This window comes from Gossypium arboreum, chromosome 8 (assembly GCF_025698485.1).
Source record: "Gossypium arboreum isolate Shixiya-1 chromosome 8, ASM2569848v2, whole genome shotgun sequence".
Lineage (NCBI taxonomy): Eukaryota > Viridiplantae > Streptophyta > Magnoliopsida > Malvales > Malvaceae > Gossypium > Gossypium arboreum.
In genome coordinates this window covers 37,846,689-37,860,256 of record NC_069077.1, presented here as the reverse complement: position 1 = coordinate 37,860,256, position 13,568 = coordinate 37,846,689, and positions in this window count along the sequence as shown.

The following is a 13,568-nucleotide window of genomic DNA, read 5'->3' as shown; positions in this document are numbered from 1 at the left end:
CATTTTCGGGAAATACGGGTTATAAAATTTCGTTCCAATTTGAACCCAATCAAACAACATCTTAGTGTCCCTATTATGGGCCTACGGGGCCCAAAACATACAATGAGAAAGGTTCAGGATTAAACTTAGGACCTGAGAAAGTTCTTGAAAAATTTTCTAAGTTAAGCCTCACACGCCCGTGCAGAGGCAATGCACACGCCCGTGTGCTTTGGGACACGCCCTTATCCCCTACCCGTGTGGAATTAATTGAATTTATTATCTATTTTGAACCTATAAGGGTTTTCACACGGCCAAGCACACGCCCGTGTCCCTAGCCCGTGTCCTTCACAAGGCCTAGACACAGCCATGTCGTCGCCCGTGTCCAAAAACTCGAGCATTCTATTTATGACGTCAGCATGCATTTAGGGGCACACGGCCAAGACACACGCCCGTGTGCTAGCTTGTGCCTCCACACAGTTGAGACACACGGTGGTGTCTATACTCGTATTTACTACTATGCATTCTGACTTAATATTTTTAGGTGCAGGGGACACATGACCATTTCACACCCCAAGGGGCGGTCTGTGTGTCACACACGGCCTAGACACACGCCCGTGTGTCCACCAGTGTGGACCTTGTTAGGCTATTTTCCAAGCCTTATTCACCCTCTAATAACAATATCCACTTATAGTTTTCAATAACAGTTAACATGGTCTAATTATACTCTTAAATGACCTTAATATACCTCATTGCATGTAAACCTCATCTCATCGGTTTTTATACATGCTAGGTTGTCCCCTTTATCTTAAAGATTTCCATGACTTGTGACTCAATAAAGATTAGCTCGTTATCTTAACTCATTGCCAAAATTGTGGCTTAACCACCTCATGTGATTTGGTCATGCTACATATGACTAATTGTAATACACCATATTTAATCATCACAAGAACATTGGAACATAACATGCATAATTTGGTAAGTCATAACCTACACTAACATGAGCCAATTTCTATGGCCATATACAAGTGAATATGTATACTTTTATAAGCCTTCATATTGGCTAATCAAATGACACATATAACAAAATAAAAAAAATGCTTATACATGCCATTGAACAAATAAGAGTATCTATATACCAAAGCTAGACAAGATGATAGTGTGTTGACTCTCCAACCATCTCCCAATCTTTGCGAGTCTACGAGCTTTGTAAGACAGGGAAAAGAGAGGGGTAAGCATTTACATGCTTAGTAAGCCCTAATAACTAGAAATTAAACTTACCGATTAATTAGCATGCATCCATATTAGGCAATAAAACCAACAAGCAAGAAATAGTTTCCCTATCACATACACTCAACCAACAAGTTAGTCTCACAACAATGCACCATGTAATTTGTCTTAGATGAGATCATCATCCAATGTTTTCATTTTTATATCCCATGTTAATCCCGTTGAGTTTCCTGGAAATCTCGATGGATTATCCATTTACCGTCAAGTCATAAGAGCGATCATCTCATGTATACACTCCCGCGAACCTCGCATCTTACGGCAGGATTACCAGTCTAGGCTAAATCCCCCGTAATATCAACTCATAAGGTTTGAGATTACCAGTCCAGGATAAATCCCTTATAGGTACAAACACCCTTAATGAGCTTGGATCTGAATTACCAGTCCAGGCTAAATTCAGACCCTAATCGGATTACCCATCCGAGCTAAATCCACAATGCACACATATTCTTTGGGAGGCTTGATCATTCAAGGAACACCCATCTGGTCTAGATCCTTTCGATATTTGAGATCGATGGATTACCCATCCGGGCTAAATCTGTAACACCTCTTACCAGTATCCATCGCTAGAACAGGGTACGAGGTATTACCGAATCATAGTACATACCATTAAATAAAACCAAAACAAAAATATGGCATACAATTAGATCATGAATCATTATAACATATGCCTTTAATAATATTAGCCAATTTCAAAGGCTTCGTACAAAATAATCGGTCAAATACTATACTTATTATTTTAAAACCTAGACAATTATGACACGTAACAAAATAACTAAGTCTACTATACATGCCATAATTCAAAATGTTTAGTTCAAATACCCAAAAATATTTATAGTGCAGGCAGATCTTCAACGATCATTGACTCCTGTGCAAGCTGGACGACACTATAAGACAAAAGAGAGAAAAGAGGGTAAGCTTATAGCTTAGTAAGTAGGTATGTAAATAATGAATAAAGAATCTAATATGTATACACAATAACTCAAGTGTATCTACTTTTAATTTCACCATTTACTCCACTTTGGTCAAGCTGTCTCTACTGCGTCATACTCACTAAATAAATCATAACTCGAGTTAAAAAACTCGAAATTAAATCTGTAAAATTTTCCTGAAACTAGACTGATATTACTTTTTACTAATTTTTTTCTAGAATTTTTGGCCCAGCCAATTAGTACAGTTTATTAGTTAAAGTTTCCCCTATTATACAGCTCGACTGATCTGACCTCTGTTCACTACAAATTGAATTTCTCCCAGTACACAATTCAAATAGCCATGAAATCTGTTTCATTTAAAACTAAACTCGATAAGAAATCTATAAATATAAACTATATTTCTTAATTAGTTTTGTACAATTTGTAATGATTTTTCAAAGTTAGAACAGGGGATCACATAGTCATTCTGAGCAAGTCACACACAATTATAAATATCTCAAATTATAGAGTTCCTTTACTTGCTCTGTTTCTTTTACATGAAAATAGACTCATTAAGATTTAAATGCATATCTCATTCAGCCTCTAATTAAATTCCTAATATTTTTGGTGATTTTTCAAATTCACGTCACTGCAACTGTCCAAAACAGTATTATTGCTAATTCACTCTTTCACACTTTCTTTGTATTTACCTCATTTAGCCTACATATCACAATTCACTTTCACCACATTTCATACATCACAAGTGTAGGTTCATGATTACAATGTCACTATAAAATTATCTCGTTGAACAATTCAGATCGATCCTCGATACTTAGTGGTTTCAGCACACAGCTCCACCATCATATTTCATATAATTCGACTCTCTTGTACACATGGTGAACACTTAGTACCACCCATGTGACCTAGCCAATTCATCTCGTAGCTCTCTTGTCTACATGGTGTCCTTCACTTGGAATCACACATGCGACCTAGCTACATTTATCTCTCCCGTAGCTCTCTTGTCTACATGGGATACATCCCGTATCACACTTGTGACCTAGCTACTACATAGTATCTCGTAGCTCTCTTGTACACATGATGTGCACTTAGCACCATACATGTGACCTAGCTACTTTCATCTATATTATTCAATCGTTCCGAAAGTTCAACCGAGATTTCTCTCACTATTACTTATTTCCATTCTTCCAATAGTCGATTTATGATTCAAAAATCAACTAAAATATATATAATAGGCTGAAATACAAAAATGTAAATGAAGTTAATGTATTATTTACATACAAACTTACCTCGGTGCAAAATATGGAAATTTCGCAATTTAGTCCAAAACCTTTTTCTTTCCCCGTTCGAGGTCGATACCACGTCTTTCTTGATCTATAACAACACATTTAGCTCATTTAACACTCATACTATTTATTTCAATCCAAAAATCACATTATGTAAAAATTACTTTTTTGCCCCCTAACTTTTACAAAATTATGATTTTGCCCCTAGGCTCAGAAATTTAATTTCAGCCCTTATTCTTATGTTTTATGACATGCTGAACATTTTTCTCTTCTATAACAACATTAAATTCCCACTTTAACATGTATTTATGAGCATTAGGTATTTTTACCGATTATACCGTTTTGCTCGTTTTTGCTAAAAATCGCTTAGAAAAGATCGTTCTCCTAACCTCAAACATTCATATTCTACCATCAAACATCAAAATACATGCATATCATTCATGGGAAAATTTTTAAACATAAACCCTAACTCGAATAATGGTAGAAATAGGTAAACCGAGCTACGAGGATTTCAAAAATGTAAAGAACATTAAAAACGGGGCTTGAATGCACTTACTATTGAGCTTGAAAGCTTGAAACAAACCCTATCTATGGAGAACATGCAAGTTTCGGCCAAGTTAAATGAGGATGAACACATTTTTGTGTTATTTTTTCCATTTTATTTCATTTATTATGAAAATAACCAAAATGCCCTTACTACTAAACTTTCTAAAAATTCCATCTATGTCCAAATTTTTGTCCATATAAAGTATAATGGTCTAATTTCCATTTAAGGACCTCTAATTAAAATGTCCATTTCAATCAAGTACTTTATGAACTAGAACACACACATTTTTCACCTATTTCAATTTAGTCCTAAACGTCAAATTAAACACCCAATCGATAAAATTTCGCAACGAAATTTTCACACGATTATGCAATCATAATATAAACACTAAAACTTAATCAAAATAATAAATTCTCATATTCGTGGTTTCAAAACCACTGTTCCGTTTTGGCCCTAAATCGGGCTATTACAACTCTCCCCCTTTAGGGATTTTCGTCCGTGAAAATCTTACTAGTAAAAAGGTTTGGGTATTGTTTTCTCATGGCTTTCTCCGGTTCCCACGTAGCTTCTTCTACTCCATGTCTTTGCCATAACACTTTCACTAAAGCTATACTTTTCTTTCTCAACTGTTTTACTTCTCGAGCCAAAATCTTAATCGGTTCCTCATCATAGGCCAAGTCCGAACGAATCTCAATTTCTGTTGGAGAAATCACATGTGAAGGATCAAAACAATAACATCGCAACATTGATACACGAAACACGTTATGAATTCTTTCTAATTCTGCGGGTAATGCCAACCGATATGCCACTGGTCCAATCCTCTCAATAATCTCGTACGGCCCAATAAAACGCGGACTCAACTTGCTGTTTCGGACAAATCTCAGAATCTTTTTCCATGGTGACACCTTCAAGAACACTTTATCACCCACCTGAAATTCAATCTCTTTTCTTTCTAAATCTGTATATGACTTTTGTCGATCTGAAGCAACTTTCAAGCAATCCCGAATTACTTTTACTTTCTCTTCAGTTTCTTTAACTAGATCAACTCCGTAAATCTGTTTCTCACTAAGGTCGGTCTAATATAAAGGAGTCCAACACTTGCGACCATACAAGGCTTCGTATGGTGCCATCTGTATACTCGACTGAAAACTGTTATTATAGGCAAATTCAACCAAAGGTAGATATTTCTCCCAAGCGCCTTCAAATTCTAAAAACAAGACATCTAAGCATATCTTGAGTACTTGGATTACTCTTTCGTGACCATCTGTTTTTGGATGAAACGCGGTACTAAAGTTCAATTTTGTGCCCAAAGCTTCTTGTAACTTTTTCCAGAATCTCGAGGTAAACCTCGGATCTCTATCTGATATTATAGACATAGGTACCCGTGCAACCTCACAATTTCAGCAATATATAATTCAGCTAATTTATCAAGTGAGTAATCAGTGCGTCTAGGTATAAAGTGAGCCGACTTTGTTAACCTATCAACTCTTGCCTGAAAGCATCCTTCTTTCTAGGAGTCGTTGGCAAACCGGTTACAAAATCCATGGTAATCCTATCCCATTTCCACTCGGGCACCATTACTGGTTAGAGTAATCCTGAAGGCACTTGATGCTCGACTTTTAATTGTTGATGATCAAACACTTAGTTACAAATTCGAAATGTCCTTTTCATGCCCGCCACCAATATAACTTCTTTAAATCATTATACATTTTTGTGCTACCAGGGGGAACTGACAAACAGCCACTATGCACCTCATGTAATATTTTCTGAATCAATTCATCATTTTTCGATACACATATCCTGTCTCGAAACATCAAACAGTCATCTAGTCCAACTCGAAAATCTAAGTTGTAACCTGATTCGCACTGAGTTCTCTTGGTTCGCAACTCACTATCGTTCTTTTGAGCATCACAAATCAGCTGGAGAAATAATGATTTAGCCCTCATCTCTACTAAGATTGACCCATCATCAGACAATGCTAACCCCATATTCATGGCTCTCAAAGTAAAAAGAGATTTCCTGCTCAAGGCATCAGCAACTACATTTGCTTTTCCCGGATGATAATCAATCACTAGCTCATAATCCTTCAATAATTCAAGCCATCCCCGTTGTTGCAGATTCAAATCCTTTTGATTCATCAAATACTTCAAACTTTTGTGATCAGTAAAAATTTTGCATTTTTCACCATACAAATAATGTCGCCAGAATTTCAAGGCAAAGACAATAGCGGCCAGTTCCAAATCATGTGTAGGATAGTTCTTCTCATGCGGCTTTAATTGTCTCGAGGCATAAGCTACCACTTTACCCTCTTGCATCAGTACACACCCAAGTCCTGTAAATGATGCATCACTATAAATTACGAACTCCTCCTTCCCTGGCTCGGGCTGTACTAAAATTGGTGCTTCAGTCAATTGTGCTTTTAGCTTTTCAAAACTCTGCTGACATTTATCAGTCCATTCAAACTTAACATTCTTTTGCAGCAATTTATTCATAGGAGAGGTAATCGTCGAAAATCCCTCGACAGAACGTCTATAATACCCGGCTAAGCCTAAAAGGCTTCTAACCTCGGATACATTCTTTGGCGGTTTCCAGTCAACGGTCGCGGAAATTTTGCTCGAATCCACCCGAATACCATCACCTGAGACTATATGCCCCAAAAATCCAACTTCACGAAGCCAGAACTCACTTTTACTAAACTTAGCAAACAGTTTCTTTTCTCTCAAGATCTGCAATATGGTTCTCAAGTGTTCGGCATGCTTAGACTCGTCCCGAGAATAAATTAGAATGTCATCTATGAACACTACTACAAACTTATCCAAATATGGCCGAAAGATTCGATTCATCAAGTCCATAAATATAGTTGGAGCATTTGTTAAGCCAAAAGGCATCACAAGAAACTCATAATGTCCATACCTTGTCCTAAAGGCAGTTTTCGGCACATCCGACTCCTTAACTCTCAACTGGTAGTAATCGGACCTCAAATCGATCTTTGAAAACACTGTTGCCCCCTTTAACTGATCGAATAAATCATCAATCCTCGGTAACGGGTACTTGTTCTTTATAGTCACCTTATTGAGCTGACGGTAATCAATGCAAAGTCTCATTGAGCCATCATTCTTCTTTACAAACAATACAGGAGCACCCCAGGGAGAGAAACTCGGTCTCACGAATCCCTTGTCTGTTAACTCTTACAACTGAGCCTTCAATTCTTTTAATTTAGTCGGAGCCATTCTATATGGAGTAATTGAGATCGGTACAGTCCCTGGCAACAAATCAATGGCAAACTCTATCTCTCTATTTGGAGGCAACCCTGGCAATTCCTCTGGGAACACATCTGGAAATTCACAGACCATCGGCATTGATTCAAGCTTCAATTCAGACATCTCAGTATTCATTACATAGGCAAGATAAGCTTTACACCCTTTCCTCATGTATTTCTGAGCAGACATGCACGAAATCACCATAGGCAATTTATTTGATTCATCTGTTTCAACCCATAGAATTTCACCATTTTCATATTTCAACTCTAGTGTTTTCTGTTTACAATTTACCTTGGCATCATACAATGTCAACCAGTCCATTCCCAAGATAACGTCAAACTCATCAAATGGTAACAGCATCAGATTAGCCGGAAAACAGTGACCTTGAATCATTAATGGGCAATTCTTGCAAACCTTATCAACTAGCACATATTGGCCTAAGGGGTTCGACACTTTAATCGTAAACTCGGTATATTCAACAGGGAACTTCTTATTAGATATTAAATTCACACAAATATAGGAATGAGTTGACCCGGGATCAATCAATGCAATAACAATAGTATCATAGAGAGAAAATGTACCAGTAATGACATCAGAAGATGATGCATCCTCTCGGGCACGTATGGCATAAGCTCTAGCAGCCGCTCTAGCTTCTGATCTCGCCGCTGAATCTTTCATTACAGTTTCACTGCTAGCTCCACTTCCAATATTTCTCGGTGGTCTACCTCTGCTAGCGGTAGTACTCTATCTAGTACTCTGAAATTTTTCTTCTTTACCTTTCTCCGGATAGTCTCTGATAAAATGCTCGTGAGAACCGCACCTGAAACAAACTCGCTCGTTTCCCCAACACTCACCATAATGTTGCCTGCCACATTCTTGACATTCAGGCTTTCTAGGCCGTACATTACCCACACTTGCCACTGAAGTAGCTTGAGCTTTAGACCCCGAATATGCCCTGCCACGATCTCTGTGTGAATCCCCATCTGAAACTATAATTCAAGGGTTTGTCTCTTTGGACCTCTTTGATTGAGATTGAAATGACTTGCTTATCGGCCTCTTTCTGGCATCTCGAGCCTCAATAGCAGCTTTCCTTCTTTCTTTGTTCAATTCTTCAGCTTTAAGAGCTTGGTCAACCAATACTACAAATTCTTTCAGCTCCAAAATTCCCACAAGCACTTTAATGTCCTCATTTAGCCCATCCTCAAATATCTTGCACATAATAGCTTCGATGGACACACATTCCTGGGCATACTTGCTAAGTCTTATAAATTCGCGTTCATACTCTGCCACAAACATCTTGCCCTGCTTCAATTCAAGGAACTCCTTTCGTTTTTGATCAATAAATCGTTGACTTATGTATTTCTTTCTGAATTCTTCCTGGAAGAAATCCCAAGTAACCTTTTCTTTTGGCACCACTACTACCAAAGTCTTCCACCAATGGTAGGCCGAATCTCTCAAAAGTGATACAACACACTTTAAGCACTCATTGGGTGTACATGAAAGCTCATCAAATACACGAATAGAATTTTCAAGCCAGAACTCCGCCTTCTCGGGATCATCATCGATCTTTGCTCGAAACTCTTTGGCCCCTTGTTTTCAACTCTTGTCAACCGGAGGCTTGTTCATTCTTACCAAATCTATGCCTTGAGCAGCTACAGGAACCGTCTGAGGTATGGGAGGGGGTGGAGGAGGTTGAGCATTTGGGTTTTCTCGAATAAACTCAGTATACCAATTGTTCATCATTTGGAGAAAGGCATCCTGAGCCTCATCTCCCTGTCTCAATGTCTCAGGTCTACTTTTTACAGGCGCGGTCCCTTGTGCGAGAGTCGGCGCATTACTAGCAGCATCATCTGCCGCAGTTCCGTCAGGATCCATTACTATATTAAAATAAAACACAGTTTAGAATAATCAGGAGTCACCACACTATCACAGTATATTTATGGCATGTATAGCTAGACTTTTACACACACTTTATTAGTCCGAGAACTGACTAAACCATAGCTCTGATACTGCTAAATGTAACACCCCTTACCCGTATCCATCGCCGGAACAGGGTACAAAGTATTACCGAATCATAGTACATACCATTAAATAAAACCAAAACAAAAATATGGCATACAATTAGATCATGAATCATTATAACATATGCCTTTAATAATATTAGCCAATTTCAAAGGCTTCGTACAAAATAATCGGTCAAATACTATACTTATTATTTTAAAACCTAGACAATTATGACACGTAACAAAATAACTAAGTCTACTATACATGCCATAATTCAAAATCTTTAGTTCAAATACCCAAAAATATTTATAGTGCAGGCAGATCTTCAATGATCCTTGACTCCTGTGCAAGCTGGACGACACTATAAGACAAAAGAGAGAAAAGAGGGTAAGCTTATAGCTTAGTAAGCAAGTATGTAAATAATGAATAAAGAATCTAATATGTTTACACAATAACTCAAGTGTATCTACTATTAATTTCACCATTTACTCCACTTTGGTCAAGCTATCTCTACTGCATCATACTCACTAAATAAATCATAACTCGAGTTACAAAATTCAAAATTCAAATCCGTAAAATTTTCCTGAAACTAGACTCATATTAATTTTTACTAATTTTTTTTCTAGAATTTTTGGTCCAGCTAATTAGTACAGTTTATTAGTTAAAGTTTCCCCTATTATACAGCTCGACTGATCTGACCTCTGTTCACTATGAATTGAATTTCTCCCAGTACACAATTCAAATAGCCATGAAATTTATTTCATTTAAAATTAGACTCAATAAGGAATCTAGACATATAAATTATATTTCTTAATTAGTTTTGTATAATTTTTAATGATTTTTCAAAGTTAGAACAGGTGATCACATAGTCATTCTGAGCAAGTCACACACAATTATAAATATCTCAAATTATAGAGTTCCTTTACTTGCTCTGCTTCTTTTACATGAAAATAGACTCATTAATATTTAAATGCATATCTCATTCAGCCTCTAATTAAATTCCTAATATTTTTGGTGATTTTTCAAATTCACATTACTGCAACTGTCCAAAACAGTATTATTGCTAATTCACTCTTTCACACTTTCTTTGTATTTACCTGATTTAGCCTACATATCACAATTCACTTTCACCACATTTCATACATCACAAGTGTAGGTTCATGATTACAATGTCACTATAAAATCATCCCGTTGAACAATTCGGATCAATCCTCGATACTTAGTGGTTTCAGCACACAGCTCCACCATCATATTTCATATAATTCGACTCTCTTGTACACATGGTGAACACTTAGTACCACCCATGTGACCTAGCCAATTCATCTCGTAGCTCTCTTGTCTACATGGTGTCCTTCACTTGGAATCACACATGCGACCTAGCTACATTTATCTCTCCCGTAGCTCTCTTGTCTACATGGGATACATCCCGTATCACACATGTGACCTAGCTACTACATAGTATCTCGTATCTCTCTTGTACACATGATGTGCACTTAGCACCATACATGTGACCTAGCTACTTTCATCTATATTATTCAATCTTTCCGAAAGTTCAACCGGGATTTCTCTCACTATTACTTATTTCCATTCTTCCAATAGTCGATTTATGATTCAAAAATCAACTAAAATATATATAATAGGCTGAAATACAAAAATGTAAATGAAGTTAATGTATTATTTACATACAAACTTACCTCGGTGCAAAATATGGAAATTTTGCAATTTAGTCCAAAACCTTTTCCTTCCCCCGTTCGAGGTCGATTCCATGCCTTTCTTGACCTATAACAACACATTTAGCTCATTTAACACTCATACTATTTATTACAATCCAAAAATCACATTATGTAAAAATTACTTTTTTGCCCCTAACTTTTACAAAATTACGATTTTGCCCCTAGGCTCGAAAATTTAATTTCATGCGTTATTCTTATGTTTTATGACATGCTGAACATTTTTCTCTTCTATAACAACATCAAATTCTCACTCTAACATGTACTTATGAGCATTAGGTATTTTTACCGATTATACCGTTTTGCTCGTTTTCGCTAAAAATCGCTTAGAAAAGATCGTTCTCCTAACCTAAAACATTCATATTCTACCATCAAACATCAAAATACATACATATCATTCATGGGTAAATTTTTAAACATAAACCCTAACTCGAAATAACGATAGAAATAGGTAAACCGAGCTACGAGGATTTCAAAAATGTAAAGAACATTAAAAACGGGGCTTGAATGCACTTACTATTGAGCTTGAAAGCTTGAAACAAACCCTAGCAATGGAGAACATGCAAGTTTCGGCCAAGTTAAATGAGGATGAACACATTTTTGTGTTATTTTTCCCATTTTATTTCATTTATTATGCAAATGACCAAAATGCCCTTACTACTAAACTTTCTAAAAATTCCATCCATGTCCAAATTTTTGTCCATATAAAGTATAATGGTCTAATTGCAATTTAAGGACCTCTAATTAAAACCCCCATTTCAATCAAGTACTTTATGAACTAGAACACACACATTTTTCACCTATTTCAATTTAGTCCTAAACGTCAAATTAAACACCCAATCGATAAAATTTCGCAACAAAATTTTCACACGATTATGCAATCATAATATAAACACTAAAACTTAATCAAAATAAAAAATTCTCGAATTCGTGGTTTCAAAACCACTGTTCCATTTTGGCCCTAAATCGGGCTATTACAAAATCCTTTTTGCAACACATGCAGGATCTTAAGTCACATGTAAATCATGGTTTACCCATCGGACTTCATTTTTAACCTCAACCGGGACATTTATCATAATGTCATTATTAATAACACATATCATAGACTGTCATGCCATCATCAAATACAATATTCATACATTCATAAAACATGCAATTAGATATATTATGAGTTTACTTTAAGTCATTCGAACTTGCCTGGTATCCGTTTCAGTTTTGCGTCTCGGTTATTTCGAAACCTTTCGTTTTCCTCGATCGACCTCCGAAATTTATTCCTCGAGGTGTATAACAATAAACTGAATCATTAGTACCTCACATTATTCCTTTCGAGTCTAAGTTTCACCCCCGGACAAAATGACCGTTTTGCCTCTAACCTTTCACATTTTTACAATTTAGTCCCTAGGCTCGTATAATTAAATGCATGAATTTTCTACATTACCCAAGCCTAGCCGAATGTTCTTTCCTCTTATGGCAGCCCACATTTTTCCCTTATTTCACATTTCTACCACATATTTTACACCTTTTGCAAAAAGGTCATTTTAGGGGTTTTTCATGAAAATCACCGAAGAAAAGATGTTTAACATACATCCAACTTTCATATTCCTCCATAAAACATCAAAGAATAAACATGTCACACATGGGTCACCTTGCAAACATGAACTCTAACTTAAAATATGGGTAGAAATGGAGATAGTAAGCTACCAGGATTTCAAAAATACAAAGAACATTAAAAACGGGGCTTGGGAGCACTTACTTTTGAGCTTGAAAAATGTTGAAAACCCTAGCTATAGAGGGCTTAAGCCGCCCCTTCTTTAAAATTTCATCCATACATGCCCATTTTTGTCCAAAAACTTAGAAATTGGGCAAATTGCTCTTTAAGACCTTCTAATTAATAATCTAAAGAAATTTCATACAAATTACTTCTAGAATCCAATTTTTACGCTTTATTCAATTTGGTCCTAAATTTCCAATTGATCACCTTATTCAATTTGGTCCTAAATTTCCAATTGGACACCTTACTCATAGAATTTCTTCATGAATCTTTAACACATGCATATACTCATATTCTAGACCTTATAGTAATCATAAAATAAATATTTCAACGTCAAATTTGTGGTCCCAAAATCACTATTCTGATAGGCCCTATTTTGGGATGTTACATTTCTCCCCCTCCCCCCCTTTAGGGACTTTCGTCCTTAAAAGTCTTACCAGTAAACAGGTTTGGATATTGGCTTCTCATGGTTTCTTCTGGCTGCCATGTAGCCTCTTCCACACCATGTCGATGCCATAAGACTTTTAGCAAAGCCACATCTTTATTTCTCAGCTTTTTAACTTCACGAGCTAAAATCTTTACCGGTTCTTCACCATAGGTCATGTCCGATCTAATTTCGATCCCAGTCGGTGAAATCACATAAGAGGGGTCTGATCGATATCACATAAGAGGTGAAATTACCATATGACTTTTGTCTATCCGATGCCGTTTTTAAGCAATCACGTATCACTTCAACCTTTTTTTTTAGTTTCTTTAATTAGATCAACTCCGTGAAACT